Below are 22,571 nucleotides of genomic sequence, written 5' to 3' on the forward strand. Positions count from 1 at the left end.
GAAGAAAAAATAAAGCAAAAATGAAGAAAATTAGTTATTTCAAAAAAGATATTTCTTCTATGTGGGAAAAAAATGCTTTAAAGGTAACAAAAGGAAGAAAAATAGAAATTAAAAATATGATAGTTGAAATTTTAAAAAATTCAGTGAATGGGTACTAAGGCCAAACTTATTGGAATCCCTTCCCCATCCAAAAAAATAAATAAATAAACAAACAAATAAATAAATAGATGTACAGTATGGAATGAAAAGATCACAGGTTCAATTCAGGATGTCATATGTGGTTAATAAAAAATGTAGAAATAGATAAGAGAAAACGTTGGGGAAAATTTTTTACAGCAATACTATTTTTTAAGATTCTCAGTCTTCGGGCATGCTACCCTGAACAAGCCAGATCCCATCTGATCTCAGAAGCTAAGCAGAGTTGGGCCTGGTTAGTACTTGGATGGGAGACCACTTAGGAAGACAAGGTACTGTAGGCGTAAAAAATAAGCTGACAAGGTCTTTGCAATCTGTGAGGTCAACCAAGGGTTGCCTTGCCTAAAAAATAAAAAAAAATAATAAGGAAAAAAAAAAAGATTCTCAGAATTGAGTAATATGTGTCTCCAGATGGAAAAGTTTACAAGCACCTACTTAAATGAATGAGAAAGTACATTTAAAAACATTAAAACACATTACTGATAAGTTCCTCAGGAAATTACTCTCTTTCCATGGGAAGTGAGATGAAGGGAGCCCTCAGAGAATCTTATTCCTTCAAGTATTGAAAGCAAATTGACCTCAGTGGGCTTTGGGATTTTCTGATTGTGTTTCTCAAAATCTAGTTTAGGGTCAACCTGCTTCAGTCTTTGGATAAATTTTTTAAATTGCAGATTTCTAAGCTCTAAACAGACATACTAAATAAAGACCTTAAGGGGTTAAGTCTAAGAATTCTTATTTTTATACTCCCACCCCCACCTCCATCCCCTTCAGGTGATTCTGAAACAGAAGTTTATTAACAATTTACTTGCAATTTCAAAACAAAAACACCACTTATTTAAATCTAACAATCACTATTTTAGAGAATGATACAGAATAGGTATCTTCATATGAGTTTTACAAATTGATGAAAAGTTCTTGGAAAGAAAGGAAAAATGGGACTAAATGAAAAAAGGAGGATGCAATCAGTACAAAGTTTTCATACTTAATACCTTCTTTTGAGTGAGGGAACTCAAATATCATGGAAGAGAGGTAGAGGAGTTATTGGATGTTAGAAAGAGTACCTAAGAAGTAATGTTCTGTTTCTATTTTTTTTTTTTCCAAACATGGTAATGCAGAAACAGCCTCATAATGGACATTAAGTAGCAGATTAGAATCAGTCATCTTCCAAGTGTCACTCACCTCCTAGATATGTGATAACAATTAGGCACATAACTGACCGCTAAGTAAACATTCAGTTGATTTTCTTCTCCTAGTGCTGTCTCCATATTTCACTCAGTGACATTTTATGTATGAATACCAGCATGCCTGGCATCATCTAGCTTTGATTTCCTATTGCAGAACTCCCCACATATTTTGATCATCATCTGTAATAAGGCTAAAAATCAATTCTAGCTTAATTAATCACTGTTATTTAGAAGAGATCCAATATAATAACCCACATCTGCTTGTTTGGCAAGCTAAGGGTGCCATTACTTAAAGGGAGATCACATCAGACTCATAAGAAATTATTTAAGATCTGTCAATATTTAGTTGAATTGGAACTCATATCTAATTATATGAAAACAATCCATTCAAATAGACAGTTTTGTTATTTTAATCATAATATGTAGGTATAGTTTGATCCACAATCCAGGTAAATACAAGATGAATCCAAAAACTAGTTTTTAATCTAAAATCTAATGAAAGCAGTCCAGTTGTGAAACAACAGATTATTCCAACTACTGAAACTTTTTCAAGCTTTTCTTAGTTGACTCAACCTATTTGGTGTAGCACTTTTTCATTCAGTGTGGAAAAACCTTTATATATCCGTTTAAAATCTTGATGTGATATTTTAAAGTGTGTTCCAAAAACCGTGTTCTGTTATAGAAGGCACAAATCCTCCAAAATAGGGGTACCTGTACCACATTGAGCTAATCCAAAAATGTTAGAAGCAAATTAGGAGGGGTTTGCCTTATAAAAGAAAGCAGATATTTGTAAAAGTTAATTAATTCACAAATGTTAGTTCAATTTACAAAGAATGAAAACAAAGACTAATAGTATTGTCTATAAGGTTAAATATAATAGTAATTCCATTCGTTTTGAAACAAAATTTAGTCCACAGATGTTTAGCCTTGAAACACAGAAAGAGACCAAGGGTTGGATGTTGACCAGTCTTACTTACGACCCTAGGAAGGTCATTTCTAATGTATCTGGGATTCAGTGACCTTATCTAGAGCTCAAGAATATTTGACCAAGCAAACCAGTGGCTTTTATCTGTTTCAAAGAGCTTTGGTGAAGTTTGGGAGAGACAAGAGGACAAATGAGCTTTATTGCTTGCTTTTTAAATATATTTGGTTTTTGTATTAGATTTTCTTAGAAAATGGATTTTCCTCAAAACATATATTCTTGGTTTAGCTGTGAAGAGGCACAGAAAATCCAGAGACCATGTCAGCAGGTACCTCTTCACAGGTGAACATGTAGCATAGGACTTGAGATTTTAGGAACAAGCCACTTTTAACATCAATAAAGCTTCTCAACCAAGATGGAGAGGATCGGTAGAGCAAGGGAGAGATTCAGTGTTGGAATGACTAAGATCCTGAAAAGTCATGAGTATACAGATTTGGGGACCAAGAAGTGAGATATGGGAGATATTTACTTTCAAGAGTTGGATGTAATGTAGTTAGTGTGATGAAATGAGTCAAAGTTTGTTATTAAAATTGAGTCATACCATCAGAATGGAACTAGTATCAAGGGTAATATATCTATGTAATTTTAAAGCAGCAGTTATTTAAAAAATCGCTGATGAATTGATGCAAGTTTGATTTAGAATCTGAAGTGATGATGAGCTTACAGGAAGGAAGATAGATGGCTCCTCCTCTCAGGAGAAGCAATTCAAAGAGAGCAGATCAGGGCCATTCAGAAGAGTGTGGCCTTGAATTTTCTTTGTTTTGTTCGCACTATAGAAAACTACACAGTCACTGCAAGAGAAGGAAGAAATGTTAGTTGTTGACTGTGGACAGAGAATTTAAATTGTACTTCTCAAATGTTGACGGTGGAGTACATAAAGCAATGTCAAATCTTTCCTGAGAATAGGAGATTTAGTGGGGTTTAGGACTAAGCGAACATATAAAATATTAATGAACATCTCATATTTTTAGAATTTAGGATTCTGTTGAAATGATAAGTACATGATGTTTAAATAGGCCTAATCTTTTATTTTTTAAAATGCTTACATCAGGTCTCTATCAATAGTATAGAAAGGGAAAGGTTTTACAATTATTTCATTAGAAGTTAAAAAGGTTTATCAAAAACTTTCGTTGGCACCCATATATATATATATATTTTTTTAAATATCTATATCAGGTCTCTAGTGATAGCATGGTAAGATAAGGGTTTTAATTTTTTTTCATTAGAAATTAAAAGGTTTATTCAACAAAAACTGCTGTTGGCACCCCTATGTAAACAAAAAAAAATCTTTGTAGACACCCCTATTTTTTTCTTAAATAATTATATCGGGTCTCCATTGATAAGGTAAGGGTTTTGAATTTTTTCATTAGAAGTTCAAAAGGTTTAGGAAGCATTTGAGATCTTGCTCCCTGGCATGTGTTTTCAGTTTTGGCTTAAATAAACATAAAAATTTTTTAAAAAGAAAAAGTTGAAAAGGTTTACCCAACAAAAACTTCTGTTGCTACTCCTATGTAAAAAGAGAAAAGTAGAACACTTCTGGCTTGAATTAAGACAGGAAAGAAAGAATAGAAAAACTCCCACTCAGCATCTTTCTCTGCCCTACCACAGGCTCTAAGGGATGCTATAAATGTGGAGACAGAACAATACAAAAACTATTGGTTAAATATCACTGAATTATTTACAGGCAAGGATTGGGGCTTCTTAGTCATTTAATTTTTCACATATTTAACATAGTGTTTTGCATACGTTTTAAAGATAGTAGTTGATAGATATATTTGTGGAATAAAAGAATGAACTACAAGGGCATAATCAGAGTTTTCAGCTACATGATAAATTTTTTGTCACCAAAATCTAATTTTACATTCCAGATATTTTGCTACTATAAGCTTTTTAAAGTTCCTCAACTGTCACACACAAAAATCTTATTTTGCCAGGCTGTATATGCATCATTAATATTTCATCTGGGAAGATAACAGTGTCCCAAAATTGGTACAAAGAACATAAGCACAAAGCAAAAAGCTTTAACTCAAATGGAGTTCTGTCAAGCCTCTGAGATTATATTTTCATTTGTTAAATGTCACTTTATGACTCAGGATCAAATATATTAAGTATTATTTACTTCATATGTTTAAGAATGTTTGTCCTTTTTGTTCATAGCAATGTTGTTATTATTCTCATTCCTATAATGAAACTTAAAGTTCATAAATATTTTGTGGATCTAATCTCAATCATAAAGGCTGGGAAACTCTCCTAGAGAATCCATTTATATTATATCTAATACATTTAGGTATTCCATTTAAGTTAAAATGTTTCACATACTACTGAAATATACAAATGCTTTGTTTCCCCAATGCCACAACACATTATTTAAAAGAAAACTGACTAGATATTGCTACAGGTTTCACAGACTAGATCTTTCTCTTTTTGTGCAGAAAATAAAGTTTTAAAGTGACCATCAAAAGTCAATTCAAGGCCTTGTTCTCCACCGCAAATACAATTACCATTTACTGTAGACCATCTCTACATATTTCGTCATAGTATAACACAGCAGGACCTCAGAGGGCAACCAGACAATCAGCATTCAGAAATGCCCAGTGATTTAAAAACATACAAATAAATTCTGTCTTCATCATCATTTATTAGCTGTTTTATGAATACTGCAGAGTTTGAATTTGATACTATTTTAAAATATTCTGATCCTGATCCACTTAAAGGGACATTGATTTGTATTTGATTGTTTCCAAGCCCTTTACAGTATTAGAGTCAGAAATATGTTTTCTCTCTGGTAACTGCCCTTCTGTTTTCTGTGTCTATGAGCTTATTTATTTGTTTTGCTTGTTCATTTGTTGCTTTCTGTTTTATATCCCACATATGAGTGAAATCATATAGTTCTTGTTCTTTTCCATCTGACTTATTTCTCTTGGCATGATACTCTCGAGAGCCATCATGTTGTTGCAAATGGCAGTATTTCATTCATTCTTATGGCTGATTAGTATTCTAGTGTGTGTGTGTGTGTGTATGTGTATGTGTGTATATATACACACACTCACCAAATCTTCTTTATCCAGTTATCCATCAAAGGACATTTAGGTTATTTCTATATCTTGGCTACTTTGTATAATGCTGCAATGATCATAGAGGTACATGTGAATAAAGGTTTTCAATTTTGGGGAGTAGATACCCAGAAAAGGTATTTCTGGGTCATATGATGGCTCTATTCTTAATTTTTTGAGGAGCTTCCATACTGTTTTCCAAAGTGGCTGTACCAATTTACATTCCCACCAGCAGAAGCTTTCTTTTTCTCCATGTATGACCCAACGTTTATTTCTTGGCTTATTGATAATAGCCATTCTAACAGGTGTGAGGTGGTATCTCAGTGTGGTTTCGATTTGTATTTCCCTACTAGGTAGTGAAGTTGAGCATCTTTTCATTTATCTGTTGGCTATTTGTATGTCTTCTTGGGAAAAGTATCTATTTACATCTCCTGCCCATTTTTTAATACGATTTTTTTTTGTCGTCGTTGAGTTATGTGAGTTCTTTATATATTTTGGATATTAGCCCCTTAGTAGAGGTATTTTTTGCCCATTTAGTTTGTTTCCTTTTTGTTTCATTGATGGAATCTGTACTTTTAAAGTCAGTTATAAAGTTAAAATGTGTGATACGGATGCTACAATAGCTGATATTTTTCTAAGTGAATATGTATTTCAGTATAGATTGTTCAACGTTGCTCATTCACCTTGTCCTGTATACTAAATTCTGTCATCTCCCTGTCCAGCAGTTCAGGTATTCCACATTATCTTTTGATCTTCAGATTCTAGAATACTTTTCTTGGGATGAATTTTAATTTCTTGAGAATACCCTCTTCCCAGCATTCTATCAGACCTATCAAGGGAATGAATTAATTTTTCCACTATACAGATATGGTATGAAAATTATATGATAAAATGCCAGCCAGAGATCATGTTTGGGTTTGGAAAGTGGGGCTTTTCTTGACTACAAATGTTGTATGATGTCACAAGTGAATTTTGTGAAAATTCATATATTGCCCAAGGAGCTGGACAGTGTCACAGATGGTCATTGATATAAGACATCTCTCCTCATAGGGGTATTTACATACTCTTTTTTCTATCTGTCCCTTTTCATGTAGCAAAATCAGACTTAAAAGCTCATTAAACACCATAATACCACACAACCAAAATCTCTAGAAGGCTTGTGGTTTAAATTAGGTATTTAATAAGCAAATGGAAAATACTGAGGAAGATTGTGAAAGAAAATGAAGTTGTGTATGTAGGAAATACGCATCTTTAAAGTAGAGAACAGTAATAAATGCATATCCTATCATTTTATCTCAATGCAGTGATTTTCTAAATCAAAGTAATCATGTTTTCAGTAAAGCAAATCTCAGTGTTTATTAAGTACATCCAGAGTGCCCTGTTGTATGCTAGATACCTTCAAAGAAAAGAAAAAAAGTTTCATTATATTTAATTATGGGAGCTGAGCTCTGAAAAGTGTACAGAAAAATTGTGATGAAGATTGAAATGAAAGTAATAAATAATGTAGAAGTATTTAGAGAATAGAGCATGTTTGGCCTACAGAGAGAAAGATTAAACATTTTTAAAGATACTTAAGTGTCATCTTGTGCAAAATGAACTGGATATTTTTAATGGCTGCAAAAAGTAGAATTAGGATTGGTGCAAGTGTAGACATGTTTTTCTTCCATGTTAGGAGTGTTCTTATCATCTCCATTGGAGCAAACAAATATGCTTAATCTGGAAAATTATTTGATTTGTGTACTGTGGGGTAGTTTGTATTATGTTCACAAACTGTCCAAAAGTACACATACTTAATAATTGAAGGAATTGGCATGGATTCAACTTTAGCATGGGATTCAACCAATAATTGAATTGCTAATGAAATTTACAAATTTGAAATACCTAAAGAAAACTAATTGTTAAACTGTGTGGTGATGCTTTATAAATATACAGAACAAGTTTCTAAAAGTTTAATGAGAAAGCTTTGTTTTTAATTCTCCTGTATCCCAGAGAGGAAGATGCTAACAAAATATCCCTAAATTAAGCTGAGGAGAAGACACTGCCATAAGCAACTTGCTGATCTCCATGAGAATCATGACATACCACCGAGTTGGAGAAAGTCATGTTACAGTGAAGATGGCTGGGCTCTGTCTGTGTATAGAAGTGATAAGCATGCATATAAAGGGTTTAGTGGATATTTCTCCCATATATTTTTTACATTTTTCACATTACATGTCTCACTTAGTCAAGGAGAAGACAGAAATTATGTATCCTCAAACTGTCTTAAAACTAAGAGTATAGGCATGTAGGTGAAGTATTTAAATATAAAATTCTCAAATGAGAGTTAAATTCAGAAATGATAATTATTGGGTGGTAGCCATGATCTTTCTGAAAAGGTCAATGGCAAAAGCTTTAGTTTCATTGGGGTTGGCAATGGTATAGCTTCTAGTGTTTTTTTCTGAATGACTTAGGTACTGATTGGCACTGGCAAAGGTATCCTTACCAGAGAAGTCCCTTTTAATGTCACTCAGTATTTTTTTCTGGCATCAAACTTTGGTTTCTAGAAATACTGAGATTCTGTGACCTCTCTAATGGGAATTCCCTTTTCAAGACAGTGTTTTAGTACAGTGAAGAATCTTCTTTTTCCTGAAGATTCTTGATGTGTTTAAGATGCTGAAACCACTTCAGGGTAGGCAGATGATTAAAGCAACATACTGATTTTGGGCCCGATTTCAGAGATGTAGCTCTTGTAAGACTATTGTGAGCATAACATCTATATCACCATTGAGTAGTTATATATTCCCATCACAAGTTCTGAAAATATGCAAAGCTGCTCTGCAAGGAGGAGAAACAAGGAATAAAATAGGATGGTAATCTGGTAGATATTAATATAAGCATGAACTACAGCTAGATGTAAAATACAAATTGCTATTTATATTCCAATGACAAAAGAGATACCCTAAAGTAAGAACAGTCTCCAATTGCTACTCTATAATGGTCAAAATCATGCTCAGAGAACAAAAAGTAGCAGCCAAATATATATTTATAAAACATTTCCTCCTCTCACAGAATCTCCACCTTGCTCCAGATGTCAATTGAAGTCGTCAGAATACTTTTTCTCCCAACACTATAGCTCCATTTTCCCTCTACCAAGACAAATCCCTTTCTTAGAGTTGAATATATGTAGTGAGCTATGTCTGCCCTCGATGTCCCCTCTTCAACCTAGCATTGGTATGCTGTTCTTGCCTACTCATTAGCCACATGAGCTAACTCTTTAAGGAACCCATACTTCTTTCAGTATGTTTGTTTTTGCTGCTCTCTTCTAAAAGTCATCAAATGTTACCCTTAGCTTATTGGTTCAAATAGTGTTTCCAGTTACTCAGTGAGGCATTGCAAATAAATGCTTGCATTTGGCTGTAAAGGGTCTTTAGCTTAACTTTATTCTCGCTGATATATATATATCTCAATATGGCATGGGTGGTTAATGCATTATTCTTGTGACTGTCAGTAATGAGAGTAGGACTTACTTGTCCTGTGTAACCCCAGGATTAGGGTCAACTATGGATGGTAAGGTAGTGGAAACTGTGGATAATGGAGATAACTTTTAATACTAGAACTGCAGTTCATTTGAAAATAAGGCGCTGAGGAAACTCTAAGTTCATCAACTACTTTATCATTTGTGGTAACTTATAGCCTTTGTTTCCACATTTACAGATTGAAAGTTGCTTCTGGTTATTGAAAAAATAATAGAGTTTGGGTGTTATTAAAGTACGTAAAAACGTGTAATTGATTGTGAAGGTCATAGATAAGTTAAAGAAAAGCAATATGTTCAAAATGGTTTCTATAACAAGTCATTATAATGGAAACTGTAAATATACATGCTTTTCATAATTATGTAAAGATAATTTGCAAGATACATAATCGAGATATTCACTTGAATTTTTACATTGTGCATTTTTATGCCCTTCATGATGTTTCTACTGTCGATCCTAGAAAATAGCCGAGGCATTTTTATCTCAAGGAAGTTGAGTCAAATTTAGAGAGAAAAGTTCTTTCTGAAATCTCGAAGAAGAAATCATACAATTTTTTTTTTTTAAGCACTGAAAACTTACATCAAGAGAACACTTTACAAACCTGGTTCCTGCTGTCGAATTATTTGAGATGATTTCCCAGGAGACACGTGTCACAGGATATTGAATGCTATCAGATATAGGAAATGATTATTGGGCTTAACATCAGTACAGATTTGTTTTCATATTCAAAAAGCACGTTCATATATGTTATTATTTAATCAATACCACCGCTCTATCAGGTAAGCTTTATATTATTATCCTCATTTTATGATAAAGAATTTGATGTTCAGGAGGGTTAATTATCTTTCTGAATAGAATGAAATTAGGTTGTAATGAACAGTGATTTGAAAGTATGTCTCCTGACTCTTAATCCATAGGCATTGCTCTGCGCACAGATTTAGTAAAATTATATTAAATTCCAGGAAGGTCTTGCAATAAAAGTGATGTGCTGGAAAATTTTCAGGCATTTTTAAATAGAACTAACCTCTTACAGCCTTACAGCATACAGAAATTTGCATTTTTGAATAAAATTGTTTCTTATGAACTGATTGCTAACTGATCCATAAACTCCAAAACAAAACATAAAATTAAAGCATTCAAAATAACTGCATGGAATTTACTTCATTTCCCTTATGGAATTACAGTGAAAGCACTTGGTAATTTTGTTTGTTCTAAGGGCATTAGGAGACTTGACTTTCAGTGTCGATGAAATATTTTAAATGACAAACACTGGCAGGAAGACAGAATTGACTTTCAGTGTTGATGAAATAATATTTTAAATGACAAACATTGGCAGGAAGACAGTCTACTCTGTTGATAACTTTGAAGAAGGCATTTTCATCTTCAGATTTAGTCAGAAACCTCTGTTAGGGTGAAATTTACAAAACGATTGCTTTGTGACTTTGCAAAATGACATTAACCTTCATGACTCTGAATGCCAACATCTTAGATGGTGATTCCTTTGCTTTAAAAAGTCACATTGAGATAAAATGTAACTGTATAATGATTTCAATTGAGGAAAGCTCACATTAGAATTCTGAATTCCACTGAAAAATAATAAAAATCCTAGAGCAGTTCTCATTTCTAGGGAAATGTACCATATGTCCTTTAAAACAGGCTGAACCAAAACATTAAGAGAGTAATTAAAATGATGTCCCACAGTGCTGAAATAATCAGTTCACATATGGCATTCCTCACCTGTAACAGTTTTTTTTATTTTACTGGGTTTCTTTAATAAAACCAGTTATTTATTTAATGTTTTGGTTGTTTGTAAAGGTAAAAAATAAAATTCATTTATGATAATTACAAAAATGGAATACTTTTAGAAAAGATAGGTGGATTATGTTCAAGTTTAGTGTTTTATTATATCTATTTTTATTAACATGTACCATGAAAATCTATTTTTTTGCTTTGTTGAAAATATTCAAGTAGTTAACAGAAGGAAGTAAATTATAAGCAGGGGAATGAAGTCAGAGAAATAATAAGTAGTGTGATATCATCTCTAGCATATACGATGATAAAACAATTTTTATACTTTAAATCAGATGATACATTTGTTTATGATTACCCTTGGATCAACATGTATCAACTTCTGTTTTCCCTATTCCTTGGATATTTTTGCATAATATTGAATTGAGTTTTGGAGGCTATATTGAAATTAAATAAATAATATAGCATGTTGGTTAAAAACGTGGGCTCTAAAATACTAGCTTCAAACACTGGCTCCAACTCATACTGTCAATATGCTCATAAGCAACTTATTTAACTCTATAATCTTCAATTTCCTTACATATTTAAGAAATTATAGAATTTAACTCATAAGATTTTGTTGGCTTTGTGGTGTGTGCGTATTAAATAGAAAGAACCATATAGAAAAGTATTTCATACACAGTAACACTCAATAAAAAATAGCCTATTTTATCATTATCATCATAATCATCATCATCTTTATCTCCTTATGGATAATGTTCCTAAGACACAATTATAGCTATAAGCATTACTCCTTTGAGTAATAACTATAAGTAAGAATATTCCTCCATAAATTTATGAAGTTAGAAGTTTAAAATTTTTGTCATCAAATCTCTTCAGCATTTATAATCACATTGAATATTTTTCATCTTTCAAAATTTAATATTAATTTCTGTTCTTTGGTATTCAGTAATTTGCATTAAACTCTCAAGTGGTGCCCAAGTTAAATGCTTTCTCTATAATCAATTCCAATTTTAACTTGTGAAAAATATTATCATTCTAAATGGTTTGCTATTATTAAAAATAAATATGATAAATTAGTTTCTTAGAATAACTATAAATAAACTCCAACTCTATTTCTTATTTTAATGGCAATGTCATTAATGTTTTTATTTTTTGTCACATGACAGATAAGACACATCGGAGGGTGTATATAAAATAGGTTTTATATTACAAAGCTATGTAACTTTTAAAAGAATCCTCACTAGAAAATCACTAAGAAAATTTGTAAGGTAATGCCATATCTCCTCATTAGAACTTATTACTAACTCATTTGTCTCTACTGGTCACTGGTCTTTTCTAAGACAGCAATTTGATATTTGTACCTCTTGCTTTACATGTCTTTAATTTACTCAACTTTGAGGCCATAGCCTTTTGAGGCTTATTCATACAAGCCCTTCTTTTTTTAATAACTAACACTGTAAGTTGACTAACACCCTAACTCAAGCACTTGAGCAAGTACCACTGGAAATGAGAAACTTAAATATACATTTACTCAATTATCGGTGTCTGTAAGTTTTCTAAGTGTGCCCATTGTTCTCATTGCCTTATTTGTTTAGCTATTATAAACCTATAATTTGTAAATTAATAAAAGCCTGATTATCTTTTTTCCCTTTGTGTCATGGCAAGTAATATTCATCCATTTAAGAATGTGTTGCATTAAGGAACAACTAAAAGACTTATCTCTCAATATAGATTGACTTGATATCCAGAAGTATCAGTAAGAGGATAAGAAATAAATGCTGGATGAGCTTAGAAGCTAATCATATCTGCCCAATAAGTCACACATTATAGAATTGGGATCAATAAAATAATTTTGACAGTAGACTGTGGGAAGTTTTAGCCATCTTTTTTTGAAGCTGTGCTCTGTATCTACATACAGAGGATGTATCTATCACAAGTAAAAACAAATGGAGACAAGTCAGCTTTGACAGAGTAGAAAAAGCTTTCCAACATGATTTTCTCGAGTCACTTGAAGAGTTGTCAAGGGAAGACGCATTGGTGCCAGGGCAGAAGAAGCAAGAGGGAAAGATAGAATTACTTGGAATGTATTGCATGTTCCATATTGTAGAATGTACCTTTTCTGGCAAATGGATAAGTTCATATTTGTTAAAAGAATAAATTAATAAAACTAGAAGCATATGTGACTACCTTTGATGGTGATCATCTAAATGATCAGGATATATTTATTAATCTAAAATTTATATAGAGAAGAAAATACATGCTGAAAATTAAAGTTTAGACTTTTAAAAATGTTTGTGTCTGCATATGATCCAGCAATTCCTCTACTGGATATTTACCCCCAAAGACTTGAAATCCCCAAATCTGAAAAGATATTTGCACACCGATGTTCATAGAGGCATTATTCAAGGTGGACAGGACATGGAAGCAACTGAAGTGTCCTAAGATAGATGATTAGCTAAAGAAGCTGTGGTACATATATATAATGGAATATTACTCAGCTGTAAGAAGAGTTGAAATACTGCCATTTGTGACAACATGGATGGACCTCGAGATAATCATGCTAAGTGAAATAAGCCAGACTGAAAAAGTTGAAAATCACATGATATAACTTATATGTGGGATATAAACCTAAAAGCAACAAATGAACAGGACAAACAAAGATTCATGGTCATGGACAATAGACTAGTGGCTACCAGAGGGTAAGGGGGAGAATGGAGGTAAATGGAATAAAGGGGGTCAAGTATGTGGTGACAGAAAGAATCTAATTATAGGAGGTGCACACACAATGTAGACATATACATGCCTAACTGTTAAAGGGTAACAGCTGAAACTTACTGGATTTCGTTAACCAGCGTCACCATAAAAAATAAATTAATTAATTTAAGAAATAAATAATAAATAAAATAGTCGCAAAACCAAAAAAAAAAAAAGTTTGCCTCTGTCAATCTGAAATAGCATTAGAAAAGCTTCTAATTGACTAATGTAATTTTTTTATTATCTTACATGAGTTTCTATCAGTCATGTAAATAATGTGTAAGCTTAAATGAGGTATAATTGACGTACAATAAACTTTCCAAATTTGAAGAATACAATCTGGTATTTTGACATAAGTCTGCATACGTGAAATTACATCATAATTAAAATGATGGAACATATCTGTCATCCCCCCCAAATTTTCTCATACCCCTTTGCAATTCTTTTTCACCTATCCCCAACCCCCCAAGTTATCTCCACATATCCAACGAATATGCTTTCCGTGACTATAAAACTAGATTGTTTTCTAGAATTTTGTATAAATGAAAATCATACTGTATGTTTTATTTTTTTGAATGGCTTTTTTTTTTCCGTTAGAATAATTTTTGTTTTTGAGAATCAATTCAAGATATATATCAGTTCTTTATTTCTTTTTTATTGATGAATATTGTTCCATTGTATAGTTATAATTTGTTTATTCTCCCATTGATAAATATCTGAGATGTTTTCAGTTTTTGGCACAAAAAAAAGTATTAGATTTGAGGAATTGATGTCAGTAGGCCTTTAGTGTGAGATTTTATGTTAATTTGGCTAAGAGTTTGCCTGTGCTTAATGTTTGCTCTTGCTGTGTTTGCTAGAGGCTTCAAACTCCACTAATGTCCTCATTTTTTATTTTTGTCTCTCCTGATTTTGTTTTTTTTCTAAGAACACTTTCTCAAATAGAGTTCATGTAAGCAGCTCTTCCTACTGTTGTTATTCTATAGCCTTGTTGATGTGGCAGGAGAAGAATTTTTCTATAAGCTTAAGATTAAAAATTCAGTCTTTTCATGGGGCTGTGCCCTAAGCTGAGACCTTCACAAGTATTTTCTAGCTTTCCTCTGTGAGAAAAAAAGGAGCACTTTGGATTTGGGTAACTGCCCTTTCCCCAGGTCTAATAAGGCTCTGGCAAAGCTTTTCTCCTGAAAAATATGCCTTTGATATAGAGAATATTTTGGTTACATTTCAAAACGGTTACTTTTCCCTTCCCCTTGCCAGAAACATGAAGGTGTTTTTAAAATGCATAAAAATGTGCCTCCACCAAGATAGTGGACCAATGTGTTTCTCACTCTCTTCTCACTCTCGCGCTTGTCCACACTCAGGCTTCAGCAGTTTTTCTAAATTAATCATTTATTTAAGCATCCTTTCTAGTTTATGGTTCCAGAGGATTTTGGTCCAGGTAAACTGACCTCAGTCATGATCCTCTTCATTCATCTGTTTCTCCAGGATCTCTGGTGACAGTTTGCCCATGATCTCAGTTCTGATTGGTCCAAGAAGAGGTGTTGATTTTCAGTTTGTTCAGCTGTTTTCTTAGTATGAGGGTGAGACTGACAACTTACAGATCCTTTATGTGTTACAGCTGTAACCAGAAGTCTGTTTAACTCTGTAAGAAATGGCCAAACTGTTTAAAAATTGGCTGTAAAACTTTATATTTCCATCACTAGTATATGAGGACCCAGTTCCTCCATATCCTTAGCAACAATTGTTATAATCAGTCTTTTAAAAATTTAGACATTCTAATAGTTATGTAGTAGTATATTATAAATTGTTATTGTTTATTGGTCCTTTTGTTACTGCTTCCTTGTTCACCATTTATTTTTCATAACTTTTTCTGAATCAATCCTACCATATAAATTACATCCCCTAATTCTTTCATGCAATCTATGCTGAAATGAGTCACTGTGATGCACATGTTATTTTAGATGTTATTTGTTTGTTTTTTGTAAGTGTGTCATTTCCCCAGTCAGATTCTAAGTTCCTCAGGAAAAGTGTCATTATTTTCTATTGGCCATTCCACTTGGTTTAGCACAGACTGAAATAAATTAGCACTTGTTTTAAAAAAAATGCTTTAAGCGATTTTATTTAAATGATGCATGTTCTTGACTTTCAATAAGAACTTTTGTTTCTGTGTGTGGAGAAAAAGATCTATACCACCAACAACAAAAATTCTATTTTAGTGAATATTTTTGCAATTTGAAAAGAATAAATTATTAATATAATGCTATTAGAATGGTCCCAACATGGTTTTATTTTCCTAATCTCTGGATAAGCAGTAATCATGCCAGTTACACCATTGATTCAGTAGGAAAACTAATAGGTTTTAGTGCCTATTAATAAAAAGAAATTAAAAGTATACCAACCCACCCCAGTATTCCATAACATTATATTCATGGTTTTCACTAACCAGTGGCCAGTCTATTTCTAACAAATGGCTTGAGACATTCATAAGGTATCTTTTAAAACCACAAATCCAAGCTAACAAAAACATATTTCAGTGTTTTATATATTTATTTAGCAAGGTGGTGGTTTAAAGAACAAACATCATTGGTAGTAGAAAAGATATATAATTTAAATTGTTTTCCCTTTTGTAAATTTAAAGTATTTTGATTAGATTTATGGATAGAGGGAGTTGAAAAGAAAATAACAAAAGGTACAAAGGTGAAGGTTTTTATTTTTTTACTGTTTCAATATGAGAAATGAGATAATAGATCTATGACATTGGTTGTATTAATTCCACAATAAGTACTGCATTATTTTATGTTAAGAATATTCTGCTTTACATAATAGGGAACAAAATTTCCCATAAGTTCAAAGAATTTAGAGAATCATTTTATAATATACTGCTCAAAAATAGTAATAGTAGTAATCTTTTTGTATCTACCGTGTGCTAGGCGCTGTTAGTTATAAACATTATTTAATTCTCAATTCTATGAACTAGGTATTATTAATGTCCCTATTTTACAGATGACACACTGAAGTATAGAGTATAAATACCTCGTTTATGTTTTCACAGTCATGAAATGGCAACAAAGCATTTTGATCTCAATTTTTATCCTTAGTCATTACACTTTTTTTCCAAATGGTTGGCCCAGAATTTGAGATTCCACAATCAACCCTCAGCACACTCATGAAACTTCTATTATGCTATTACTACACAAAGACTATGTCTACTCATCTTCACCTAGACTTCCTACTTGTATTAACACTTTTTGTGAACTCTTGGAAAAGATAAAGATAATGAAAAAATATTTACTCTAGAAAAGCAAATAATGAGAAATTACATAAATATTATAAGTAAAGGAAACCAAATATGATAAAGTAAAGGATATCAAAGTCAGTTGACTTCACTAGAAAAATAATAGAAAACAGAAGACATTAGAATTATGTCTTCAAAATCCTAAAAGTACAATTTAGACTCATACTCAGTGAAACTATCTTCAATAAATAAATAAAAGTTAAACAGTTATTTCTAGCACCATGTTAATCTAAATAATTAGAAAATCTTTCTTTTAAAAACACCTTAGCCATACTAGATAAAATAAAACAAATGCCCTTGTTTACTTGTCCAGCCTCATAAGGAATTGAAATCACCAGGAGTCAGAAAAAGAAAAGAATAATAAAAACACTGTGGCTTCTGTGGGAGGAAATGTTTTATTTATGTTGTTAGGGGCTTGGATTTTATTGCTTGCATGCTGACAAGAAACAAGAAACAAGGGCCCATTTACATGAAACTATAATGCCCAGAATCTTAAATTAATAGGTATATGGAAAGTTAAAAGAAAAAATAATTCACTAGGAAGAAGACCCAATAATGAAGGTGCTCTGATTCACTGAAAGATGTGTGGTCCTGAGCCACATTTTTTAAATCAATCTCTCCCCCTCGCCCTTCCTCCCCCCTCAGCACTTTTACTGTAGTGTACCTAAGTGCATGTTGGTTTTGCAGGTATCCTTCTTGAGTTCAAACTCTTTTGCTCATTAACTTTAATCATTTTGAAAAATTTTTAACCATTATCATTCATTCATTCATTTAATTATTTTTATGGTGACATTGGTTAACGAAATCCAGTAAGTTTCAGCTGTACATTTTAACAGTAAGGTATATATATATATATATATATATATATATATATTTTTTTTTGTGTATATACCTCTCATAGTTAGATTTCTTTCTAACTACATATTTGACCCATATTACCCCAACTACCTCCCCTCCCCCATTATCTTTTCAAATATTGTTTTTACCCATTGCATCTTTTCTCTACTTCTGGGTCTCGATTGCATTTGTACTAGAGTCTGTCATTATATCTCATGCTTCCTGCATCTCTTTTTATTTGTATTTTCTATATTCTTTTCTCTCTTTAGCCTGGAATTTTTTTCTTTGAGCTTAATTTCCAATTCAGTAATTATCTTCACACAAGTGTTGAATCTGCTTTGAAATCTATTGAATTATTAATTTCAGTTATTATATTTTTATAGAATTTCTATTTGGAATATGTATTTTTGGTTTCTAGGTCTCTGTTAAAATTGTCAACTTTGTCTTTTTACTTTTTGAACAAATCAATCAAAATTCAGACCCATTACTCCAAAATAATAAGCTATTAAGCATTGATCTGTAACAGAAACTGGAGCTGTATGTGTTTTTTGAATATCAAGGACAATTACTGTTTCTTAACAGTATAAAAGGGCATATCTGCTATTAACCATGTTACCTGTAAGGATATATCATAGAAAGCAAGATAGCAACACTCAGTAAAGAAGAAAAAAATTTTACTTGAAGGCGTGATCACATTAAGTACATAAGAGTAAGTACTACACGAGTCATCGTATTTCAGATGAGTCATGGAATTTCTCCTCTTGGCAACATACAGAATCTAGAAGTCCAACTGGAGTCATGAGGATTGTTGTCATAGGACAACAATCCTTGTTTTCAGGCACAATTTGAATATCAAATATTGGCTTAATTAAATTTTCAAAGTAGCAGAAACTCCCCTTATCCTTACCTTACTTCCTTCAGTAAAGGAGAGAATCACACTATCAAGAAGTCATTTCTTGAAATGAAACTTAATCCATTACCTCTACAATATTGCTAATGACCAAACAGAAGTGAAAGGATTTTATATCTCTAATATGGTTTTGCTTTGATCAGAAACAGAATGGAGAGTGTATTTTTCTAAAAATTAGTGTGGAAAAGTGTCAACACAATACAAATTTTAGTCAATATTTTCTATTAGAATATAACCACTAGTTAAAAGCACAACTTATTTTAATATTTGTTTTCATAAAAACATTTAAATGATGAGAATGATACAAAATGCTTATTCTATTTCTAAATTTTTTTGACTATGGCTTTTTATTTCTAGTTCAGTTCAAAGTTTTTAAAGATTTAAAAGTTTCTGAGGCAAAAAATAAAGTCATCTTAATATCTTTCTAGCATTTCTTCCAAAATATTTCCAACATTTCTTACAAAAAGCTTAACTTTGTGTTCTTATTGGAATATTTTCTTTAGAATAGTAGAAATATTGGATAAAATCTGTCATTATGAATGTGTTTGGCTATAAATATATAGAAAACTGACATCGAATGATTATCCCTAGCTAAGAATTTTCTAACAGAGATATTAGTATGGCAAAATCAATATTTTGAACCCAAACCCATATTGAGAACATTGTCTTCATTATAATTAAATTTAAGCTGTTCAACTATGGAATAGCACAATAATTATTTTGTCACTCTAACTTAATCTTTTGGGATATACTGACTTTGAAAATGATCTATATTTTAGATAATAATAGACAGATTTGTTTGTGTGTGACTTAATGCACTAAGGTTTAATTGAACTACTTTATAATGGTAATAATTTAGTCCTAGTTATTCCTTCATGTGCTGAGAGTTGTTACAGTGTGTACAGTGATGGTTTGATTTGGCAGTGTAGTGTCTGTAATAATAATAAAATATTATCAGACAAGACTAAGTTCCAAATGGGAGATTTTAGCATTAAGTTTTGCTCAAATCACGTAAAAGAAGAACTACCAAAAGAGAATGTGAAAGTTGGTAAAGATTTCAAGGAGAATTGGAATCTAACATAAAACTTAAATGGTAGAACATAGAAGAAATATTGGAGAAAGATTTTTTTTTCTGGAAAAAAGAAAAGTTTCAAGAAGAAATTAGGAGTTAGCAATAAATATACCACATTCAGATGAAAATGGGTGTACCATTTTAAGCACAGTGGAGGTTTGTGCAGAGGAGGACTTGAATGCAACATTGTATAATCAAATTAAGCACTATTATAAAAGGAATAAAATATCATAAAAAAAACTTGGCTTCCATTTTAAGTAAGATGAATCATTAAAGTTTTTCTGATTGGGATTAACTTACAAAATTCTTAGATGAATTTATTTAACATTTATTAAGCAATTCTTGTATGTAAAGTACTGTAATCAGGAGTAGGAATGTAATTAAGAATAGATTCTTAATGTTCTCTGGTGTCCCAAAGATGATGACAGGCATCAAAATCCAGATCTCTTCACATTATAAAAGAAAAGAAAAAAAAAAGGAAAAGAAAGGAAAGAAAAGAAAAGGAAAAAAAAAAAAAGCAAGCGAGTGCCTGAGAGGGGGAGTGAGAGGGAAGAAGAAGGAAAGGAGGGAAAAGTTCATATAGATTGATTATGAGAGCAAATAAAATAACCCATAACCCATGCATGCAAATTTACTAGGAGACAAAACAAAAAACAAAAAGTTAAACTATACAAATCAAGTAAAGTCTGAATAGAATCAACAGACATTATACCACTTAAAGTATAGAGAGAGATATTGGGAGCTTAGAAATAGTTAACACAAATGAAACTACTCAAAAGGCCTGGTACCTGGTAGGTCAAAGCCCTGATTGCCATGAAATAAAGAGGAAGGGGCTTGGAAATATAGTGGGGGCAGAGGTAGCCACCTTGGGAATGCATTCTTAGTGAGAGAAAGGTAGCAACTGGAAAAGAGGAGGTCCCTGTTGGAAGTTTTAAGATAAGCAAAGGAAAGAAGACATTAAATATTCTGCAGAAACAAAAGAAAATCATAAAACCAGAATATACATCAACTCCTTCCTACCCCAAAGAGGAGCACTTGAATTAAAGAAGTTGAACTTTCACTACACCAATAAAAGCTAGCACTCTTGAACAACAAAAATCAATTTTTCTGCCGAAATCCTTTACTCTTTTCTATGTATAACTGTTTTTGATCATCCAGGAAAATAAGACTTTTCAAGAACAGAAAGTGACCAAGAACATCTTTAAAAGGCACCTTTATAGAAGATTTTAAACTTTTGTGCTTGCCATAGGCTCCTTTTACAATAAGATGAAGCCATGGACTCTGTTTCTGAAAATGTTCTAAATTTATTCATAATATAAAATATAGTCAACCCTTGAACAATATGGGTTTGTACTGCCTGGGTATACAGATATATGTGTTTTAAAAAATAAATATTATAAATATATTTTCCCTTCCTTATGATTTTCTTAGCATTTTCTTTTATCTAGCTGATTTTATTATAAGAATACAATATATAATCCACATAACATACAAAATATGTGTTAATTCATTGTTTATGTTATAGGTAAGGCTTCTGTTGAACAGTAGGCTATTAGTAATTAAGTTTTCGAAGAGTCAAAAGTTTTACATTGATTGTTGACTTTGCAGGGATTGGCGTGCATAACCCCCCATGTTGTTCAAGGGCAAACTGTATATATGATTACAAAGAAAACATATTAAAATAAAATTTTTAAAATATTTATTAAATTTTAATTAAAAATTAAGTTGCTTCTTTGTTAGCACATTAAATAAGATCTAGCAATAACTATTTTGATATTGAGTATTAATGTGTATAAATAATGTTATGAAATATGTGAAACAATTATAATGTGATATAAAAATACCTTTGACTTCCACTGGAGACATATTCGCAAGAACTGCTAATACGATTGTAGTTTGTTACCTTCATTTGTAACATAACACTTATCTTCATTGAGAAATTAGTGAAAAAATATATTTTGCAAGTTTACAGACTGTGTGTGTGTGTGTGAATGTGTGTGTGCGCTTACCACTTCTTTCCCCTACTCCTCACAAATAAAAATGTCATTGGTAGTGTATGAGACAGTAGAATGGAAGTGTACATCCACATGTCATAAATGCGGATATAAATGTTTACCTCCTCCAATCTTAAACCTCTACCTCCAAAACATTACTGTAAGGTCCCAAATTTTTCGGTTGGAAATTTCAATTAGAGAAACAATTTAGCTTCTAAAAGAATCTGCTAGAAACAATTAAAATATAATTCAGTGTATTTATTTTGCAATATTTAAAAACTTGCAGTTTTAAAAATCAAGTTAGAAACACATGATTACCCTGTTTTCTGTTGTAATCCAAAATTAATATCTGTCTATCTATCCTTAGTTCTATTATTGGCTTACTGTGATCAAGAAAATGAGAAAAGTAGACAACAGTGAGTACCTGAAATAGTGAAAGTGTGTGCATGTGTGGACGTACACTGAGGTTTATGGGAGCAAAAAATGGAAAAGAAAAAAGTGATATCAAAGAGAACAGAGGTAAAAATTTTTGAATGCCGTAAGGGAGTTTACACCATAAAAAAATTTGTAGGTAAACCTGATTTTTTTCACTTTAATTCTTTTTGTTTTCCATGAGCCTATTTCAGTGCTATGCAAAGATACCCTCATGGAAATATTTATTATAAGGAAACTGAGAAGGGGAAAGAGATCATACTGACCTCTGTATAAAGTTGTAATATTTAAAAAATATTCATGATCTTGTTATGTATTCACAAATCTATAAGGTTGGAAAAGCAGTGACTATTATCTTTTCTATGCAATTCCTCCACCTGATCTTGTTCAAGGAGACATGCCATTCAGGTTACAGAATTAGACACTTGACTTGGATCATTTGGCCATATTCTTCACTCTATAAGTAAGGACATTTTATTTTGCATAGGACATGAAACCCAAATCAAGGTAGTATTTTCCTAAACTTTTCAAAAAAGTTTTAATCCAAATATTGTAATTGACACGTTAGTTTCTGTATTCTAAATTTTTTCAGTGTTTAAAAA

The 22,571-nt window shown here is 31.9% G+C and overlaps 1 pseudogene; it reads left to right on the forward strand.

Annotated features, from left to right (window-relative positions):
* Positions 1-360: 360 nt before the first annotated feature.
* On the forward strand, positions 361-479 carry LOC120595140 (uncharacterized; annotated as a pseudogene).
* The last annotated feature ends 22,092 nt before the right edge of the window (positions 480-22,571 follow it).

Source organism: Pteropus medius, unplaced genomic scaffold, assembly GCF_902729225.1.
Source record: "Pteropus medius unplaced genomic scaffold, Ma_sr-lr_union100, whole genome shotgun sequence".
NCBI lineage: Eukaryota > Metazoa > Chordata > Mammalia > Chiroptera > Pteropodidae > Pteropus > Pteropus medius.